This window comes from Haematobia irritans, chromosome 2, assembly GCF_050003625.1.
Source record: "Haematobia irritans isolate KBUSLIRL chromosome 2, ASM5000362v1, whole genome shotgun sequence".
Classification (NCBI taxonomy): domain Eukaryota; kingdom Metazoa; phylum Arthropoda; class Insecta; order Diptera; family Muscidae; genus Haematobia; species Haematobia irritans.
In genome coordinates, this window is record NC_134398.1 from 215,923,551 (window position 1) to 215,930,622 (window position 7,072).

At 27.2% G+C, this 7,072-nt stretch overlaps 1 protein-coding gene across 1 annotated transcript in view; it reads right to left on the reverse strand.

Moving 5' to 3' along the window:
* The window catches only part of Proc (Proctolin), a 65,562-nt gene extending 61,761 nt beyond the window's left edge, over positions 1-3,801 (reverse strand). Inside the window, exon 1 of the mRNA XM_075294967.1 lies at positions 3,630-3,801. The gene's annotated coding sequence lies outside the window, so the exon portion shown is untranslated. The remainder of the gene's footprint in view (positions 1-3,629) is intronic.
* Positions 3,802-7,072: the final 3,271 nt, after the last annotated feature.

A 7,072-nucleotide genomic window follows, 5' to 3' on the forward strand; every position in this document is an offset into this window, starting at 1 on the left:
TTCAGAAGTTTTTGTTCCGGAAAAAAATTCTCAAATATTTGAAAAAATCCCGAAACTTTAATTTGTTCTCCCATATTCACCAAATCACATGTATAATATTATCGTTTCAATTTTAACATCATAAAGAGAAAATATTATTATTTGAGTCTTAAGCATATGTGATTTCTTTTTTAGTAGTAAGGGACAGTAGGAATCCAGTTTATTTATCTACCATTGGCAATTTTTATACCCTCCACCATAGGATAGGGGTATATTAAGTTTATCATTCCGTTTGTAACACATCGAAATATTGCTAAATTGGTCCATATCGGTATATAGTTATATATAGCCGATCTCCAATCATACAAAGATTGGTCCATATCGGTTCATAATCATGGTTGCCACTCGAGCCAAAAATAATCTACCAAAATTGTATTTATAGAAAATTTTGTCAAAATATTATTTCTATAGAAAATTTTGTTAAAATTTTATTTCTATAGAAAATTTTTGTTAAAATTTTATTTCTATAGAAAATTTTGTCAAAATTTTATTTCTATAGAAAATTTTGTCAAACTGAATTATATACGTATTTGATCGATCTTTTTATACCTTCCACCATAGGATTGGGGGTATATTAACTTTGTCATTCCGTTTGTAACACATCGAAATATTGCTCTAAGACCCCATAAAGTATATATATTCTGGGTCGTGGTGAAATTCTAAGTCGATCTGAGCATGTCCGTCTGTTGAAATCACGTTAACTTCCGAACGAAACAAGCTATAGACTTGAAACTTGGCACAAGTAGTTGTTATTGATGTAGGTCGGATGGCAAATGGGCCATATTGGTCCACGTTTACGTATAGCCCCCATATAAAGGGACCCTCAAATTTGGCTTGCGGAGCCTCTAACAGATGCATATTTCATCCGATACGGCTGAAATTTGGTACATGGTGGTTGTATATGGTCTGCAACAACCATGCAAAAATTGGTCCACATCGGTCCATAATTATATATAGCCCCCATATAAACCGATCCCCAGATTTGGCTTGCGGAGCTTCAAAGAGAAGCAAATTTCATCCGATCCGTCTGAAATTTGGTACATGATGTTGGTATATGGTCTCTAACAACCGTGCCAGAATTGGTCCATATTGGTCCATAATTATATATAGCCCCCATACAGAACGTTCTTCAGATTTGACCTACGGAGCCTCTTGGAGGAGCAAAATTCATCCGATCCCGTTCAAATGTGGAACATGGTGTTAGTACATGGTCTCTAACATCCATGCACAAATTGGTCCACATCGGTTCACATTATACATAGCCCCCATATAAACCGATCACCAGATTTGGCTTGCGGAGCCTCTTGGAGGAGCAAAATTCATCCGATCCGGTTCAAATTTGGTCCATATCGGTATATAGTTATATATAGCCGATCTCCAATCACACAAAAATTGGTCCATATCGGTTCATAATTATGGTTGCCACTCGAACCAAAAATAATCTACCAAAATTTTATTTCTATAGAAAATTTTGTCAAAATTTTATTTCTATAGAAAATTTTGTCAAAATTTCATTTCTATAGAAAATTTTGTTAAAATTTTATTTCTATAGAAAATTTTTGTTAAAATTTTATTTCTATAGAAAATTTTGTCAAAATTTTATTTCTATAGAAAATTTTGTTAAAATTTTATTTCTATAGAAAATTTTGTCAAAATTTTATTTCTGTAGAAAATTTTGTCAAAATTTTATTTCTACAGAAAATTTTGTCAAAATTTTATTTCTATAGAAAATTTTGTCAAAATTTTATTTCTATAGAAAATTTTTGTTAAAATTTTATTTCTATAGAAAATTTTTGTTAAAATTTTATTTCTATAGAAAATTTTGTCAAAATTTTATTTCTATAGAAAATTTTGTCAAAATTTTATTTCTATAGAAAATTTTGTTAAAATTTTATTTCTGTAGAAAATTTTGTCAAAATTCTATTTCTATAAAAAATTTTGTCAAAATTTTATTTCTATAGAAAATTTTGTCAAAATTTTATTTCTATAGAAAATTTTGTCAAAATTTTATTTCTATAGAAAATTTTGTTAAAATTTTATTTCTATAGAAAATTTTTGTTAAAATTTTATTTCTATAGAAAATTTTGTCAAAATTTTATTACTATCGAAAATTTTTGGTAAAATTTTATTTCTATTGAAAATTTTGTCAAAATTTTATTTCTATAGAAAATTTTGTCATATTTTATTTCTATAAAAAATTTTGTCAAAATTTTATTTCTATAGAAAATGTTGTCATAATTTTGTGTCTATAGAAAATTTAATTATATACGTATTTGGTCGATCTTTTTTGATTTAATATATACCACGTATGGACTTACATACAATTTAGAAGACGGTGTTAGGAGGATTTAAGATACCTTGCCATCGGCAAGCGTTACCGCAACTTAAGTAATTCGATTGTGTATGGCAGTGTTTAGAAGAAGTTTTTACGCAATCCATGGTGGAGGGTACATAAGCTTCGGCTTGGCCGAACTTACGGCCGTTATACTTGTTATTTATTTATTTACGCGGCTAATAGCAGCCGGGACATTACAAAATATATCTTTTCAATTCAATTAAATATAATTCTATATTCCAAGTGGGCCAGAAGGGACCCTATAGGTCAGTAAGGACCACAACGAGTCAGAAAGGACTCCCAAGCTAGTTGTTCGAGATGGGTCAGAAGGGACCCCGTTGAGTCAGTAAGGGCTCCGCGGTACTCAATAAGGTTCAATAAATATAAGCAGATTGGTCAGGAGGGACCCCATTGAACCAGACAAAGTTTAAAAAGTGCCACCATGGACTGTAAGGGCGCGGAAAACAGGATAATAGAAGCAGTAATTGGATGAGCAGGATCAAAAAAAAAATTATAGTAAGTCAACTACCACTGTACAAATAACCGTTATCACTTTTTTTTATTGTCGCATACATTTTGTTTTAACGTTTGTTATATTTCTATAATAAACACCTTTTTTTTTTTAATCTGATATGTCTGTAACGGTTTCTCTTCCAAGCCCTTGATTTTCTTTAAATCAGAATCTTGACTAATTGCCTTATTTGTTGCAATGTATTTTAAAATCAATTCTATTTGGTTTTATACCAATAATAATCATATGATATTTTTGATTTAGTAGAATTCCGAAAGTTTGCTTTAGGGCGAAATTAAATGATTTTATTTATAGAATATTTTTTTTTGTTTTTAATTTTATATAATAATTTTTTATTTGCTTTACAAAATCATTTATCACAATAATTTACAATTCATGCAATAGACATTATTTTTTATTGAAAATCCACAAAATGTGTTCTGTTATATATAACATTTTTAAGCTCGAAAAATAATTGTATAATTAGATATAACATTTTTATAGCAGTCACTGCATCTCTTTAAATTTTTAATATTTTCTATGAAAAAGTTAATATAAAAAAAAATATTTTCGTCCCTTAGTGTAAAAATTTAGCACTTTCATTAAAATTCTTTATCTTATTCTTTAAATAATTTAGTCCACAAGAAAGTTTAAATACTCATGATTTTCATATATAATTTTTTTTCATTTTTTTTAGTTCAATTTGTTCACTTCTTTTTTCATGAAATTCGTAAGCACACTTACATCACTGATTTATCTTTCCACCAAAAAGGAAATAAATACTCCACAAATGGATTTTATTCTCAATATGAAAATTTATATGCTATAAATTGGATTTGGTTAGAAACACACAAAACACATTCGCGCCGTTGAAATTTTATTAATTTTTTGTTTTTTGGTTGTTAGTACTTATCGTGGATAAGACAGTTTAGTTTTTGACTCAATATCCTTTTCTAACAATGGTATTTATAGCCGAAAAAAATCTCTGTGTGACCAAAGCGACGAGTAGCACAAGAACAATAATATCAGCAACAACAGCAAAAACGTTAGTAACAACAGCAGGACGAAGAAGAAGAAACCAAAATTCAGCCAACAGAACAGCCATAAGAACAATGCTGGCTGCTGCCGAGAACCACACACACACACACATCAACAGAAAGTTCTACAAACCTATACCCAATACACAAGCATATATAAACACATACCAACACACACGAGCGCTCTTACATTCCGAGAAACATCAACAGAGTATAAAACACTTTCGCCTGACCAAAGTATCCTTTAGTTGTTTACAGCATCGATGTGGGTGTGTATGTGTGTGTGTTTGCTGTAGAAAAGTGTGGGCAAGAAATACTCTTTGCCTTTCTGCGTATAAAATTTTCCTCCCTCTGGCCGAGTAATCATCTATCTTCTTCTCCTAGTTTACAAGCAGTCGATGTCATCCTGCTAATATACTCTAGTTCATGGAAATAATTCTGCAAAAGACATTTAGGATAACACTCTGCACTATTTGTCGTCTATCTAAAGACAATGGCCATTCATTGTAGCCACTATCTCCATGTAACCCGGCAAGAAGAACCTACACACTGTCTCTATCTTTACACACACATATATACACACACACAAATATACTTTGGTAATATTTTGTAAGCAAATATGATGACGACAACATAGCATCATCATCATTATTATTATCACATACACAAGCACACATACACTGCAAAAAATATGGATCTAATATGAAAGATTAGACAAACCAAATTTTATAGCACGCAATTTACACCAAAAATAAAGACAAATTTATTTTAAATAAAAAACAAATTAAATTAAAAGAAAGTTCATAATTTTTGTTTTATAAATGTCTGCCTTAAAAAAAAAAATTCGAAATAGTAGTAAGGGACAGTAGGAATTCAGTTTACTAATATATCTTTGGAAATTGAATTGTAAGACATATCGAAGATATATTATTCTTATCACTTTTGTAACCTCTATTACATATTTTTTATCTTTTTTTTATATTTACGTATAAAACAATTCTGTTTTGATCTAAAACATTTTGGAACGATTTTGCTTTCTAGCTCTCGATGCCAAACCAATAAAATTGCCTCATTTATTCCAACAAAATTTAAAGTCAAAGAATACTCTTGATCTCTGCATTATAAATGTTTGTCTTTAAATTAAATTAGCAATAGTAGTAAGGGACAGTAGGAATTCAGTTTATTTATGCCGCTTTTGGAAATGTTATAGTATGACATCATCATTTGCCCTAATGTATTTTAAAATCAATCCAATTTTGTTTTGTGCCAATAATGATCATAACATAGGATATTTCTTGTGTATTACCAATTTCGATAGCTTGAATTAGAAGGCAATTAAATGATTTTATTTGTCAACGTTTTATTTCTATAAAAAATTTTGTCGAAATTTTATTTCTACAGAAATTATTGTCTAAATCAAAATGTTATTTCTATAGAAAATTTTGTCAAATTTTTTCTATAGAAAATTTTGTCAAAATTTTGTTTTATAAAAATTTTTATCAAAATTTTATTTTTCTAGAAAAAAAAAGAGGAAGCACGCTAAAAATAAACCCAGCCAACTGCACTCAAATCGATGATTTGATGGTGGCAAAGGAAAAGAGAAATGTTTGTATGAATTTATTTCGGCATAAGCCGGTTTTTTTATCGGAAGGTTCAAGTGTGGTTCACTTTGGGTTTATTGAACTGCCTGAATTTATTCTGATAATTGGTTGATAGTTTTGCTGCAACGTGCGTCCATCCAACCATCTTGCAGTCTATAGGGCTTTGCTCAAATAAATTTGACAAACATTATTTTCCTCTGTTGGTTAAGATACACTTGTAGTTTAGTCAATGCATGGTTTTAAGCTGAAATCAAAAACAACAAAAATTTTATTTTTATAGAAAATTTTATCAAAACTTTATTTCTATAGAAAACTATTACGAAAATTTTATTTCTATAGAAAATTTTATCAAATTTTTATTTCTATAGAAAATTTTGTCGAAATTTTGGTTTCATAAAAATTTGTATCAAAATTTTATTTTTATAAAAAAATTATCAAAATTTTATTTCTATAGAAAATTTTGTCAAGATTTTATTTCTATAGAAAAATTCGTTAAGATTTTTTTCCTATAGAAAATATTGTCAAAACTTTATTTCTATAGTATATATATATTTATTTCTATAGAACATTTTATCATAATTTTATCTCTATAGAAAATTTCATTTTATTTCATTAGAAAACTATTATCAACATTTTATTTCTATAGAAAATTTTATTTATAGAAAACGTTGTAAAAATTTTATTTCTATATTAAATGTTGCCAAAATTCTATTCCTATAGAAAATTTTGTAGAAATTTTATTTCACAACATTTAATTTCTATAGAAAATGTTGTCATAATTGGAAACCAAAAATTTGCATCATTTATTCCAAAATATTTTAAAGTCAAAGAATATTTTTAATCTCTGCATTATAAATGTTTGTTTTTAAATTAAATTATTAGTAGTAGTAAGGGACAGTAGGAATTCAGTTTAATTATCCATTTTTGTAAATTTTATAGTACACCATCATCATTTGGTCCAAACTGTTTTAAAATCAATCCAATTTGGTTTTGTACCATAAATGATCATACGATATTTTTGATATTGAATTAGGAGGCAATTAATTTCATTTGTCAAAATTTTATTTCTATACAAAATTTTGTTAAAATTTTATCAAAATTTTATTTGTATAGAAAATTTTATCAACATCTTATTTTTATAGAAGATTTTATCAAAATTTTATTTCTATAGAAAACTTTTATCAAAATTTCATTAATATAGAAAATTTTATCTACAGAAAATTTTGTCAACATTTTATTTCCATAGACAAATTTATCAAAATTCTATTTCTATATACAATTTTACCAAAATTTTATTTCTATAGAAAAATTTGTCAAAATTTTATTACTATAGAAAATTTTGTCAACATTTTTTTCTATAGAAAATTTTGTCCAAATTTTATTTATATAGAATATTTTATCAAAATTTTATTTTTATAGAAAATTTTATCAAAATTTTATTTCTATAGAAAACTTTTATCAAAATTTCATTACTATAGAAAATTTTATCTATACAAAATTTTATTTCAATAGAACTTTTTGTCAAAATTTTATTTCTACAGAAAATTTT